Source organism: Bufo bufo, chromosome 5 (assembly GCF_905171765.1).
Source record: "Bufo bufo chromosome 5, aBufBuf1.1, whole genome shotgun sequence".
NCBI classification, from domain to species: Eukaryota; Metazoa; Chordata; class Amphibia; order Anura; family Bufonidae; genus Bufo; species Bufo bufo.
Window position 1 is genome coordinate 556409828 of NC_053393.1, and position 15783 is coordinate 556425610.

The following is a 15783-nucleotide window of genomic DNA, read 5'->3' on the forward strand; positions in this document are numbered from 1 at the left end:
TGCTGAGCTGTGTATCTAATCCTATCCTGTGTGATACTGTCTGCTGAGCTGTGTATCTAATCCTATCCTGTGTGATACTGTCTGCTGAGCTGTGTATCTAATCCTATCCTGTGTGATACTGTCTGCTGAGCTGTGTATCTAATCCTATCCTGTGTGATACTGTCTGCTGAGCTGTGTATCTAATCCTATCCTGTGTGATACTGCCTGCTGAGCTGTGTATCTAATCCTATCCTGTGTGATACTGTCTGCTGAGCTGTGTATCTAATCCTATCCTGTGTGATACAGTCTGCTGAGCTGTGTATCTAATCCTATCCTGTGTGATACTGTCTGCTGAGCTGTGTATCTAATCCTGTCCTGTGTGATACTGCCTGCTGAGCTGTGTATCTAATCCTGTCCTGTGTGATACTGCCTGCTGAGCTGTGTATCTAAGCCTCTCCCGTGATGAATGATTGGTCGGTGACTGGTATAGGCCGGAGTGCACTGGCACCGCTCTACCCAGCACCACCGTCTCTGCTGTACTCGTTAGGATAGCCGACTGTGCCCGATGTCTACTAAGCCGCCATACTTGGGGTGTAACTTGTGGCATCGACCTGTTGGCAATGAGTGTTTTTCATCAAGCACACAGGTTTTAGCGTAACTCAATGGAGTGCAGCAAATGAAAACCTAAATTCCGCCCCCGACATGTTTCGCCAGCTCCTCTGGCTTCATCAGGGGTATCGGGCAGACTTCAACTGCTCCGACCCCAAACACTGTAGCGTGTTTCTCATTGGGGGAGCAGTCCCACCGCATGTGGACCGCAGCAAACGACCATCCCCAGCAAAACAATGCGTACAATGGAGGATGCCGGCGCGGTCCACATGCACCACAAAGGCATCCTACAAAAAACGGAGCATTGTGCGGATGAAAATATATAAATCACAGAAAAAAAATGCACCAAACGGATATGGCACTGACTATACTAGCTACTACGCTCACTATGGTGTGAACACGGTCTGAAGGTGATGAAATGTGATTTATATATATATATGACCAAATTGCGCTTAATCGGAACGTCCAGGTTTCTATGCCGAGGTATAATGACCGTTCTTTAGAGAGATTCTAGAATTGTGATGTCTCTCATGGTCGCCAATTAGTTTATCGCAGGATTAATGCAGTCCCTTCTCTCCTAATATCGCTCTCCGGTCGGTGGGATAGTAATCTGTGACGATAGTAGCTCACAATACAGTTAGTGCGGTTAGTCATGTTGTTCCAGAGCCAGACCGCAGTATTTCTGCTGTTAATTAGTCACTGCAGCTGCTCTTACAGTCCGGTTGTGATCCGAATAATATATACGGCAAAAACTTGAGAAAACGAATGAATCTGTTGCAAAAAGGACACTTTATGTGTTAGTCAATTAAAGTTCATCTGCAATGTTGCCACTTCATAAGTGGTCCGACGTCAGAGACAATGGATAAAGAGGCGTGGTCTTTTACTCACTATTTAGTCGGTGGGCAATACCGCTGTGGCGTCCCACGTGGTTTCTCTTACCTAACTTGATGCGAGTCTTTCTATAGGATCTTTGCGGTGTCAGTTAGCAGATTCAGCCCGAATTCTGGCAGCGCTAGATGTCGGCGTCTCACGTGTTCCACTCTACATCTCGCGAGACAAGATATTTAGATTTAATGTTAGTGTGTCTCTGATCCTGTGGGCATAACTACTGTATGGGGGCATAATGTGGGTATAATTACTGTGAGAGGGCACAATGTGAGAATAACTACTGTGTCGGGCCACAACAGAAGCATAACTACTGTGTGGGGACACAATGGAGGCATAACTACCATGTGAGGGCACCGTGTGGGCATAACTACTGTGTGAAGAACAATGTGGGCATATCTACTATATTGGGGCACAATGTGGATATAACTACTGTTTTGTGGCACAATGGAAGCACAACTACTGTATGGGGGCACAAGGTGGGCATAACTACTGTATGGGGGCACAGTGTGGGTATATCTACTGTATAAGGGCACAATGTGGGCATAACCTGTTTCTGAGGGCAAAGTGTAGGCATAACTGCTGTGTGAGAGCACCATGTAGGCATAACTACTGTGTGAGAGCATAATGCAAGCATAACTACTGTGTGAGGGCACAATGTGAGAATAACTACTGTTTCAGGGCACAATGGAGGCATAACTGCTGTGTGGGGGCACAATGAAGGCACAACTACTATGTAGGGGCAGAATAACTACTGTGTGGGATACAATGAAGGCATAACCACTGTGTTGGGGCACAATGTGGGTATAACTACTGTGTGGGGGCACAATGGAGGCATAACTACCATGTGAGGGCACAGTGTGGGCATAACTACTGTGTGAAGAACAATTTGGGCATAACTACTATATCGGGGCACAATGGGGATATAACTACTGTTTTGTGGTACAATGGAAGCATAACTAATGTATGGGAGGCACAATATGGGCATAACTACTGTATGGGGGCACAATGTGGGCATAACTACTGTATGGGGGGCATAATGTGGTGTAACGGGATTAGCTCACGGGATCGCCGTCTCCTGGGATAGACGGGCGCTATAGGCACACAAATCACAGTCCAGTCCACACAAGTTTGATGCCTCCGCCAGTTTTATTGACTTTCTCAGAAAAAGAATTAAAAAAAGAATTAAAGGGGTTGTCCCACTTTGCTTTTTCAATCTTACCAGCAGTAGATGTCCTGATAACTTCCTGGTTTGGCTCCGGCAGTTGAGTGAAGGCCGGCCACGCCTCCTCATGACTCACCCTGAGAGTGAAGGCCGGCCACGCCTCCTCATGACTCACCCTGAGAGTGAAGGCCGGCCACGCCTCCTCATGACTCACCCTGAGAGTGAAGGCCGGCCACGCCTCCTCAAGACTCACCCTGAGAGTGAAGGCCGGCCACGCCTCCTCATGACTCACCCTGAGAGCTCAGTCCTTGCTGCTCGTTCATGTGGATGAGTCATCCTTCTGGAGCCTGCAGAGTATGTAAAGCCCATCCCCCTGCTGGGGAATCACTCAGTGACCACTGACCAATGCTAGTGAACTAATGTAGTAGTAACTTGTGGCTGTCCTACATAAAACCTGTCTTACAAACCCATTCTGTGCAGCAAAAACAATAAATCACTACAGCCCAAATGCATGTTAGCTAGTAGCCATATGATCTGTGCTAGATATAGATAGATATATTCACTGACTTATTACCCAGCTTTCCCGGTGTCAGATATTATCACTGACTTATTACCCAGCTTTCCCGGTATCAGATATTATCACTGACTTATTACCCAGCTTTCCCGGTGTCAGATATTATCACTGACTTATTACCCAGCTTTCCCGGTGTCAGATATTATCACTGGCTTATTACCCAGCTTATGGGGGGGGGGGGGGAATCTGTGGATAGCACTTATGGGGGGGGGGGGCATCTGTGGATAGCACTTATGGGGGGCATCTGTGGATGGCACTTATGGGGGGAGGGCATCTGTGGATGGCACTTATGGGGAGGGCATCTGTGGATAGCACTTATGGGGGGAGGGCATCTGTGGATGGCACTTATGGGGTGAGGGCATCTGTGGATAGCACTTATTGGGGCATCTGTGGATGGCACTTATGGGGGGGAGCATCTGTGGATGGCACTTATGGGGGGGAGCATCTGGGGATAGCACTTATGGGGGGGGGATCTGTGGATAGCACTTATGGGGGGGCATCTGTGGATGGCACTTATGGGGGGGGATCTGTGGATAGCACTTATGGGGGGGGCATCTGTAAATAGCACTTATGGGGGGGCATCTGTGGATGGCACTTATGGGGGGGAGCATCTGTGGATAGCACTTATGGGGGGGGCATCTGTGGATGGCACTTATGGGGGGGCATCTGTGGATGGCACTTATGGGGGGGGCATCTGTGGATAGCACTTATGGGGGGGCATCTGTGGATTGCACTTATGGGGGGGGGCATCTGTGGATAGCACTTATGGGGTGGGGGGCATCTGTGAATGGCACTTGTGGGGGGCATCTGTGGATGGCACTTATGGGGTGGGGGGCATCTGTGGATGGCACTTATGGGGTGGGGGGCATCTGTGGATGGCACTTATGGGGTGGGGGGCATCTGTGGATGGCACTTATGGGGTGAGGGGATCTGTGGATGGCACTTATGGGGTGGGGGGCATCTGTGGATTGCCGCCTGGACTCCTTCTGGGCACCAGAGAGCACGGCGTCCTCGGTTGCTATGGCGCCGTGCGCTCCCTCCTGCTGCCAGAAAACAGTAATACACTGCTATGATCGGGCGCCCGCTCATGCGCAAAACTATGCGACGTGCGTGCTCACAGTGTGAGTGAGAGGCCGGCTGCAGGATCGCAATAGATACCAGTGCGCAGGTGCGGCATGGATGTGGCCGGCGAGATGTGGCCGTATCCATGGGATACCAGCACAAACAAAGGGGAGTGAAAGGAGCATTTTTAGGCTGAATAGTAGTTTTTTTTTAATTACATGTATTATAAGAAATGTTCAGTGGGGGGCAATGATTTAATGTAACCCTATTTAATAAAGTGGGACAACCCCTTTAAACAAAAACTGTTGAAAATAAATGAAATACCTGGCCGTCTGGCCACTATGTCTAAACAGGCGTTGTTTTCCGGGAGGGGGGAACTTTGAAGACCCGGGTCCCATTTTGGCTGAATTGGAGGCAGAGGTTCAGGCAGCCCAGGCAGAGAGGCTCCTGATCTTTGTCCTCCTGGGAGGTTGTTTGTGCCTCTCGCTTTAAGACACAAGATTTTTAAGGAACACCGCAATACTGTCCTTGCTGGGCACCCGGGGGGTAGAGCCACAGTGGATCTCATTGCTCGGAGATTCTGGTGGCCGGCGCTTCGTAAGTCGGTTGAGGGTTTTGTGGCAGCCTGCGAGACCTGCGCTCGTGCCAAAGTCCCTCATTCACGGCCATCAGGTCCTCTCCTCCCGTTACCCATTCCTTCCCGTCCTTGGACACATCTGTCCATGGACTTCATTACGGACCTGCCTCGTTCCTCGGAGAAGACTGTGATTCTGGTGGTGGTGGACCGTTTTAGCAAAATGGCGCATTTCATTCCTTTTCCTGGGTTGCCCAATGCTAAAACGCTGGCGCAGGCATTTATTGATCACATTGTCAAATTGCATGGTATTCCTTCAGACATAGTCTCTGATAGGAGCACGCAGTTTGTTTCCAGATTCTGGAAGGCTTTCTGTTCTCGCTTGGGGGTTCGGTTGTCATTCTCTTCTGCTTTCCACCCGCAGTCGAATGGCCAGACAGAGTGCGTCAATCAGAATCTGGAGACATATCTGCGCTGTTTTGTGGTGGAGAATTTAGGATTAGTGTTCTTTTTTGTCCCTTGCTGAGTTTGCTTTAAATAACCGTCGTCAGGAGTCCTCTGATAAGTCAGCATTTTTTGGTGCATATGGGTTTCATCCGCAGTTTGGGACATTCTCTGGAGAGGGGGCTTCTGGTTTACCTGATGAGGAGAGATTCTCCTCGTCTTTGTCATCTATTTGGCAAAAGATTCAGGATAATCTAAAGAGCATGAGTGAGAGATATAAGCGTGTGGCGGATAAGAGACGTGTGCCTGGTCCGAACCTGAATGTTGGTGATCTGGTGTGGTTGTCTACTAAGAATATCAAATTGAAGGTTCCCTCCTGGAAGTTGGGTCCTAAGTTTATTGGGCCTTACAAAATCTTGTCCGTCATTAATCCCGTTGCCTACCGTCTTGATCTTCCTCAGACTTGGAAGATCCATAATGTTTTTCACAAGTCCCTATTAAAACCTTATGTCCAACCCACTGTACCCTCCTCTTTGCCTCCTCCTCCGATTGTGGTTGATGGTAATCTTGAATTTCAGGTCTCTAAGGTTGTGGACTCTCGTATTATCCGCGGTTCTCTTCAGTACCTCGTTCATTGGGAGGGTTATGGTCCTGAGGAGAGGATGTGGGTTCCAGTGGCGGACATTTAGGCCACTCGTCTTATCAAGGCGTTCCATAGGTCCCATCCTGAGAAGGTGGGCTCTGAGTGTCCGGAGTCCACTCGTAGAGGGAGGGGTACTGTCACCGCCAGATCTCTGAGAAGTTCTGACAGACGTTCTTCAGTACCTTCTGCATGATGTTCTGTTGTTTTGGTTTTGCTTTGACATCTCTTCTCCCTCTCCCAGCTGTCATCTATTAGCAGTGATTGCCTCCCTTTATATACCCTCCCATACGGCCTCACTTTGTGATTTATACTACTTCCTGGATTGTGCTCACTGCTAGAAGTTTCTACTGCTGGTTCCTCAGATAAGTCTATCCCTTTATTTGTGTTTTCCTGTTGGCTTGATTCTAGGTGACCCTGACTCCCTCCGTATTTAGTGCAGGGAGCCGGTGGTCGTGTCCCATCAATATTATAGGGTTTTCAGGTGTCATTCAGTCTAGGTACGTGGACATGCAACTTTATATCACAGAGATCTTTGCATGGGCTGAGCAGTCAGGGAGAGCTCTAGGGCTTTTATAGGGCTCACCCTTTTGTTCCTTAGTTTGGGATCAAGTCAGTCGGATCTTTATTTGTTACTTCTTGTTTTCTGCAAGACCATCCGTGACAGGGGACTACTATCACCAGATTGGCCCGTTGCCGGTGCAACTGGCTCCGGACCCGCGGGATAATGGCGAATGGTGGAAATGCGTACATTAGGGATCCGGACCAATCCTGGAGGAAGGCATCTACTGCTTCTGCGTCTGGATCCGGGCACCAACTGTAGAATCGGGGAAGCTGCGCATTCAGTCGGGAGGCGAAGAGGTCAATAGAGAAGGGACACCAAAGAGATGAGATAGCAGAGAACACCTTCTCGTCCAACTTCCAGTCGCTGCCGTCCGAGAGATAACAAGAACTCCAATCCGCCTGTGAGTTGTGCAGGCCCGGGAGATACTCCGCCAGCACAGTAATGTCTCTGGAAAGACAATATGACCAAAAATCCATCGCTAGATGAGTAAGCATGGCCGAGTGTGTACCTCCCATGGAGTTGACGTAACGGACAGCCAAGATGTTGTCCATGCGCAGCCTGATGCAAGCCCTGGCCATGCCGTTCGAGAAACTCTGAATAGCAAACGAGCCCGCCAGAAGCTCCAGGGCATTGATGTGAAGTCTGGATTAATCTTCTGACCAGCGTCCTCCTGTGGTTACACCATCACAATGCGCGCCCCAACCTTGAAAACTGGCGTCTGACTCCACCGTAAAGTCTGGTCGTAGACCGCAAATCGCCTTGCCATTCAAAGGAGAGAGATTGTGGATCCACCAGGTCAGTTCGTCCCTGGTCTCCGAATCCAAAGATATTAGGTCCGCATATGAAGCTCCGGAGTGGAGATGAGCAGTCTTCAGACGTTGAAGGGCCCGGTAATGGAGTAGGGCTGGGAAGACCGCCTGGATAGAAGAAGACAGGAGGCCGATGATCCGGGCCAGGTGACGAAGAGAGATCTGCGACATTGCCAACGCCCTGCGCAATTCCTTGCGGATCGCTCAGACCTTCGCTGGAGGGAGGCTTAAAGTCTCCATTAAGGAGTCTACCGTAAAGCTTAGGATCTCTATGGTCTGAGATGGGACCAGCAGAGACTTTTCTCGATTGAGTAGGAAGCCTAACCGGGAGAGGAGGTTCACTGTCCAATTCAGATGTTTCAGCAGAACAGAACGATCCTGAGCTAAGATGAGAATATCGTCCAGGTAAATAACCAGGCGCACTCCTCGACTGCGGAGCCACGCCATAGCTGGTCACATCAGCTTGGTGAAATACCAAGGGGCGGATGAAAGACCAAAAGGAAGACAGGTGAAACACCAGACCTCCCCTTTCCATAAGAAGCGAAGGAGGTCTCTACGACCAAAACAGTCAGGTACGTGTCCTTGAGATCGAGTTTCACCATCCAATCCCACTGAAGAAGTAAGTCTCTGAGAAGGTGAATTCCTTCCATCTTGAAATGTCGGTATCGAACAAACCTGTTCAAGGCCCGGAGGTTGATAACGGGGTGCATCTGACCCCCTTTCTTCTCCACTAGAAAGATGTTGCTAAGAACCCCTGAATGCAAGTCTGGAGCTCGCTCCACCGCCTCTTTTTGGCAAAGGTCTGACAGCTCCCTGTCTATCAAAAGTTGAGATGACCCCAAGAGAACCTGAGGGTGAGGAAAAGGAAAATGACGCGGGCAGTCAACCAGCTCTATGTGGAACCCCCGGACTGTGGACAGGACCCACTGGTCCGAGGTGATGCATGACCAGGCGTGAGAAAAATGACGGAGTCTGCCCCCTACACAAGCATTCGAAAAATTTTGAGGTAGGATGCTTACCGTAAGGTCATCTTGAATTCGTGGTCCCTCTGTAACCTCTAGCGCAACCTGGTCCACCTCTGGTAGGGAAGAATCCCGATGGTTGTCGGGCCTCCTGGTAAGAGGATCTTCGTGCAAAGGAAGATCAATGCGAGTAGGAGCCTCGACCCGAGCCACGGGTCTGGTATGAAGAACGGCCGGACAGATGGCCCCTTGAACTGCGGGCCCTGGTGAAAACCCTACCGTGAAAAACCCTCTTCATAGAGGACTGGGCTTTGTCAAGAGCCGTAAAGGCGCCCACAAACTGGCTCAAATCTTTAATAAAGGAGTCTCCAAAAAGCAAACCTTGTGCCTCCTTGCCTGCCTCAGTAAGGGCGAGATTGGCCAGTTTAGGCTCAATCTTGAACAGAATGGCCTTGCGTCTTTCAATGGAAAGGGACGTGTTGACATTGCCGGCTATACAAATGGCCCTTTGGATCCAACCCCGAAGCTCTTCCGGGTCCACCTTTCTATTGTCCGCCCTAGCGGATTCCGCCAATTAAAGAATTCTGGCTAAGGGGCCAAAGATATCCAGAAGCTTATCCTGGCAGGCTTTAAGGGCCGACTTCAGGCCCTTGCGGGGAATCCAACCCAACTTAGACAGGAACTGTGCCGTCTTTGGGTCTACTACCGGGGTATCGCAGACCTTGCTGGGCACTAGCGGTCTAGGACATTCCGCCCTAAGTTTGTTACGAGCCTCCTTACCAAGAGGACAACGCACCCGGGCCTCTAAATACTTGGCCACATGGTCCACCGGGAGCCACTCTGCCAATCTCGGATGATGGAGGACGTCCGGATTGAAAAGTGGTTCGCCGGATGGATCTATCAAGGAGAAAAGGCTGCAGCGCGGGAAGCGGGACGAGGCGGGCGCCGACCGGTAAGAGAGGAGATAACCCACGCCAGTCCACCAAGGGGACTGGCGTGGTGAAGAAAACAGAAAAGACCCCAAAGGAGAGGCTAAAAGGGGAAAAACTGGAAATGGAAACCCAATATATCTATATAAATATATACACTGCTCAAAAAAATAAAGGGAACAAAAAAATAACACATCCTAGATCTGAGTTAATTAAATATTATTATGAAATACTTTGTTCTTTACATAGTTGAATGTGCTGACAACAAAATCACAAAAATAAAAAAAAAATGGAAATCAAATTTTTCAACCCATGGAGGTCTGGATTTGGAGTCACACTCAAAATTAAAGTGGAAAAACACACTACAGGCTGATCCAACTTTGATGTAAAGTCAAAATGAGGCTCAGTAGTGTGTGTGGCCTCCACGTGCCTGTATGACCTCCCTACAACGCCTGTGCATGCTCCTGATGAGGTGGCGGACGGTCTCCTGAGGGATCTCCTCCCAGACCTGGACTAAAGCATCTGCCAACTCCTGGACAGTCTGTGGTGCAACGTGACGTTGGTGGATAGAGCGAGACATGATGTCCCAGATGTGTTCAATTGGATTCAGGTCTGGGGAACGGGCGGGCCAGTCCATAGCATCAATGCCTTCATCTTGCAGGAACTGCTGACACACTCCAGCCACATGAGGTCTAGCATTGTCTTGCATTAGGAGGAACCTAGAGCCAACCGCACCAGCATATGGTCTCACAAGGGGTCTGAGGATCTCATCCCGGTACCTAATGGCAGTCAGGCTACCTCTGGCGAGCACATGGAGGGCTGTGCGCCCTCCAAAGAAATGCCACCCCACACCATTACTGACCCAATGCCAAACCGGTCATGCTGGAGGATGTTGCAGGCAGAAGAACGTTCTCCACGGCGTCTCCAGACTCTGTCACGTCTGTCACATGTGCTCAGTGTGAACCTGCTTACATCTGTGAAGAGCACAGGGCACCAGTGGCGAATTTGCCAATCTTGGTGTTCTCTGGCAAATGCCAAACGTCCTGCACGGTGTTGGGCTGTAAGCACAACCCCCACCTGTGGACGTCGGGCCCTCATATCACCCTCATGGAGTCTGTTTCTGACCGTTTGAGCAGACACATGCACATTTGTGACCTGCTGGAGGTCATTTTGCAGGGCTCGGGCAGTGCTCCTCCTGTTCCTCCTTGCACAAAGGCGGAGGTAGCTGTCCTGCTGCTGGGTTGTTGCCCTCCTACGGCTTCCTCCACGTCTCCTGATGTACTGGCCTGTCTCCTGGTAGCGCCTCCATGCTCTGGACACTACACTGACAGACACAGCAAACCTTCTTGCCACAGCTCGCATTGATGTGCCATCCTGGATAAGCTGCACTACCTGAGCCACTTGTGTGGGTTGTAGACTCCGTCTCATGCTACCACTAGAGTGAAAGCACCGCCAGCATTCAGAGTGGGGGGGAAATAGCAGTGCGTCTTATGGGGCGAATGCTGCATTTTGCAGAATTTTCAATGATACGCCGCGCAGCGGGTGTATCAGCTGAGAGGGAGGAGGGGCTGGGGGCCGGCATCTGCTTTTATAATGTCAGCGGGGCCCACTCACTGTATATAATCGTATCTGTAATTGTAGGCATTGTTAATGTATAGAAATTCTGGGTAATCAGCGCCTTTATTACTTACAAGCGCTCGGTAGGAGGGAGGAGGCAGGCCGGAAGGACGGGCGCTGGCAGAGTGAGTCACTACGTCATGCGCCCACGCCGCCTGCTTCATTCATAAAGTGGGCGGCGCAGGCGCATGAAGTAGTGACTCACGCTGCCAGCGCCCATCCTCCCGGCCTGCCTCGTCCCTCCTCTCTGCTACTGAGCGCTTGTAAGTAATACAGGCACTGATTACCCTGAATTTTTATATATTAACAATGCCTACAATTATAGATAAGATTATATACAGTGAGCGGGGCCCGTGTAGTAGAATACAGTCACTGCAAAGGCCCCGCTGTCATTATAAAACCAGATGCGACCCCCACCCCCTATATTGGGGGTCATTCACACTACAGGGCCACTGTTATGGAGGGGATCTGTGGATGACACATAGCATAAGATGCTATATATGTGTCATCCACAGATCCCCCCCATAACAGTGTCATCCACAGATCCCCATAACAGTGCCATCCAGAGACCCCAATAAGAGCCATCCAGAGATCACCATAACAGTGTCACCCACAGATCCCCCTTAACAGTGTCACCCACAGATCCCCCTTAACAGTGTCACCCACAGATCCCCCTTAACAGTGTCACCCACAGATCCCCCATAACAGTGTCACCCACAGATCCCCCATAACAGTGTCACCCACAGATCCCCCATAACAGTGTCACCCACAGATCCCCCATAACAGTGTCACCCACAGATCCCCCATAACAGTGTCACCCACAGATCCCCCATAACAGTGTCACCTACAGATCCCCCATAATAGTGTCACCAACAGATCCCCCATAACAGTGTCACCCACAGATCTCCCATAACAGTGTCCTCAACAGATCCCCCATAATAGTGTCATCCACAGACCACCATTAGTTTAAATCCCACCAAAATATTTTTTTTCTTATTTTCCTCCTCAAAAACCTAGGTGCGTCTTATAGGGCGAAAAATACGGTACTTATCTGGTGGCAGCAGCAAAGAAAGCGGGAGGATTTAGGGAAATATGGACTTTATATACTGGTTCGACATGGGAGGGGCCTGTTGTCATGGTATTATTCTAATGGCTTTGTTCTTTTTCTTTGCTGCTGTGGTGGACAGTAAAGAAAGATATAAGCAATAGGAGCCTCCGTTTCTTGAAAAAAAATTGGAGCAAGGACCCACCCAACTCTCCCTGCTCCAAGCAGCCAGGCCCTTCTAACCAGGTTTTTTTTTAAAAAAAAACCTTGCAAAGAAAAAAACTAGTCTTCCTTGCTGTCAATTCCCTGGTTGCTTTTTAGAACGTATAAGACAGGAACCTAGGTGAAATGTAGACTCCTTCTACCACTTTCCCCCTGGTCCTGTCACAGTGGGCATAACTGCTGTATGGGAGCACAATGTGGGCATAACTACTGTATGGGGGCACAATGTGGGCATAACTAGTTTGTGAGGGCAAAATGTTGGTATAACTGCTGTGTGGGGGCACAATGGAGACATAACTACTGTTTGACGGCACAATATGAGCATAACTAGTTTCTGAGGGCACAGTGTGGGCATAACTACTGTGTGAGAGCACAATGTGGGCATAACTGCTGTGGAATGGAATAGTGATGAGCGGGAGGTGCCATATTCGATTTTGCGATATTTCGCGAATATTCAATTGAATATTCATCTTATATTCGTCAAAATCGAATATTCGTCATCATTCTATTTATCGCGAATAATATGTGATTTAATAATTTGTGTATTGCGATTTTCTTTTAACTGTATAAGGCAACTTTCCTATTGGTTGGCTATGGCTAATATGTGTATTTTACGAATATTCGCTATATTGCTATATATTCTTGTTTTAGAATATTCGTCATATTCTAAGACAAGAATATATAGCAATATAGCGAATATTCGGAAAATACATATATAGACTGCAATTTAGCTAATATAGTGCTATAATCTTTTTTTATAGTCTAATTTTTTTTGTCTCTTCTGAAGTTCAGATTTGGAAAAAATTTACACTTATAAAAAAAATACTATAGCACTATATTAGCTAAATTGCAGTCTATGTGTATTTCACGAATATTCACTATATTGCTATAACTTTGTGTTTTAGAATATGACGAATATTCAAAAAAACTAAGTTATAGCAATATAGCGAATATATTCGTTATTTACAATATTCGTCTTTTTTTTTTTTTTCAATCTGTACTGTTATTCCACTTTGGCATACTTCTCCCCGACAAGCGTCCCCATCACCATGGGAACGTCTGTGGGTTAGAATATACCATCCGATCTGAGTTTTCACGATCTCAGGGAAAACTCAGATCCGATGGTATTTTCTAACCCACAGGGGTTCCCATAGTGACGAGGACGCTTGTCGGGGAGGAGTATGCGAACGACCATACAGATTGGAAAAAATAATGTGAATATTCTAAATAACGAATATATTCCCTATATTGCTATATATTAGTTTTTTTTAGAATATTCGTAATTTTATTTTCCATATGAAAACATGATTCCTTCCTGCTTAAGTTGCTTGTGGGCCAATGACTCATTGACCCACAAGAAAGAAGCAGGGGGGAATCATGTTTTCAGATGTTAAAAAATGACAAATATTCGATATAGAGAATATATAGCACTATATTCGTAATATTCCCGAATTAGCAATATTCACGATTAATATTCGCTATAGTGTCGCTGCTCAACACTACAATGGAAGCATAACTACTGTATGGGGGCACAATGTGGGCATAACTGCTGTGTGGGGGCACAATGGAGGCATAACTACTGTATGGGGGCACAATGTGGGCATAACTGCTGTGTGGGGGCACAATGGAAGCATAACTACTGTATGGGGGCACAATGTGGGCATAACTGCTGTGTGGGGGCACAATGGAAGCATAACTACTGTATGGGGGCACAATGGAAGCATAACTACTGCATGGGGGCACAATGTGGGCATAACTGCTGTGTGGGGGCACAGTCGAAGCATAACTACTGTATGGGGGCACAATGTGAGGATAACTACTGTGTGATGGCACAATGTGAGAATAACTACTGTTTCAGGGGGACAATGTGGGCATATCTACTGTGTGGGGGGCACAATGGAGGCATAACCACTGTGTGGGGGCACAATGGAGGCACAACTACCATGTGAGGGCACAGTGTGGGCATAACTACTATATTGGGGCACAATGTGGATATAACTACTGTTTTTGTGGCACAATGGAAGCATAACTACGGTATGGGGGGCAATGTGGGCATTACTGTATTGGGGCACAGTGTGGGCATAACTACTGTATGGGGGTACAATGGGGGTATATCTACTGTATAAGGGCACAATGTGGGCATAACAAGTTTGTGAGGACACAATGTTGGTATAACTACTGTTTAAGGGCAAAATGTGGGCATAACTAGTTTATGAGGGTACAGTGTGGGCATAACTACTGTGTGGGGGCACAATGGAGGCATAACTACAATGTGAGGGCACAGTGTGGGTATGACTACTGTATCGGAGCACAATATGGATATAACTACTGTTTCGTGGCACAATAAAAGAATAACTACTTTGTGGGGGCACAATGTAAACATAACTACTTTGTGAGGGCATAACTGATGTACAGGGAGTGCAGAATTATTAGGCAAATGAGTATTTTGACCACATCATCCTCTTTATGCATGTTGTCTTACTCCAAGCTGTATAGGCTCGAAAGCCTACTACCAATTAAGCATATTAGGTGATGTGCATCTCTGTAATGAGAAGGGGTGTGGTCTAATGACATCAACACCCTATATTAGGTGTGCATAATTATTAGGCAACTTCCTTTCCTTTGACAAAATGGGTCAAAAGAAGGACTTGACAGGCTCAGAAAAGTCAAAAATAGTGAGATATCTTGCAGAGGGATGCAGCACTCTTAAAATTGCAAAGCTTCTGAAGCGTGATCATCGAACAATCAAGCGTTTCATTCAAAATAGTCAACGGGGTCGCAAGAAGCGTGTGGAAAAACCAAGGCGCAAAATAACTGCCCATGAACTGAGAAAAGTCAAGCGTGCAGCTGCCAAGATGCCACTTGCCACCAGTTTGGCCATATTTCAGAGCTGCAACATCACTGGAGTGCCCAAAAGCACAAGGTGTGCAATACTCAGAGACATGGCCAAGGTAAGAAAGGCTAAAAGACGACCACCACTGAACAAGACAAACAAGCTGAAACGTCAAGACTGGGCCAAGAAATATCTCAAGACTGATTTTTCTAAGGTTTTATGGACTGATGAAATGAGAGTGAGTCTTGATGGGCCAGATGGATGGGCCCGTGGCTGGATTGGTAAAGGGCAGAGAGCTCCAGTCCGACTCAGACGCCAGCAAGGTGGAGGTGGAGTACTGGTTTGGGCTGGTATCATCAAAGATGAGCTTGTGGGGCCTTTTCGGGTTGAGGATGGAGTCAAGCTCAACTCCCAGTCCTACTGCCAGTTTCTGGAAGACACCTTCTTCAAGCAGTGGTACAGGAAGAAGTCTGCATCCTTCAATAAAAACATGATTTTCATGCAGGACAATGCTCCATCACACGTGTCCAAGTACTCCACAGCGTGGCTGGCAAGAAAGGGTATAAAAGAAGAAAATCTAATGACATGGCCTCCTTGTTCACCTGATCTGAACCCCATTGAGAACCTGTGGTCCATCATCAAATGTGAGATTTACAAGGAGGGAAAACAGTACACCTCTCTGAACAGTGTCTGGGAGGCTGTGGTTGCTGCTGCACGCAATGTTGATGGTGAGCAGATCAAAACACTGACAGAATCCATGGATGGCAGGCTTTTAAGTGTCCTTGCAAAGAAAGGTGGCTATATTGGTCACTGATTTGTTTTTGTTTTGTTTTTGAATGTCAGAAATGTATATTTGTGAATGTTGAGAT

At 48.0% G+C, this 15783-nt stretch overlaps 1 long non-coding RNA gene across 1 annotated transcript in view; it reads left to right on the forward strand.

The window, feature by feature from the left end:
- LOC121000887 overlaps positions 1 to 15783 on the forward strand; it is a 79358-nt gene that overhangs the window by 37854 nt on the left and 25721 nt on the right. The window lies entirely within an intron of this gene.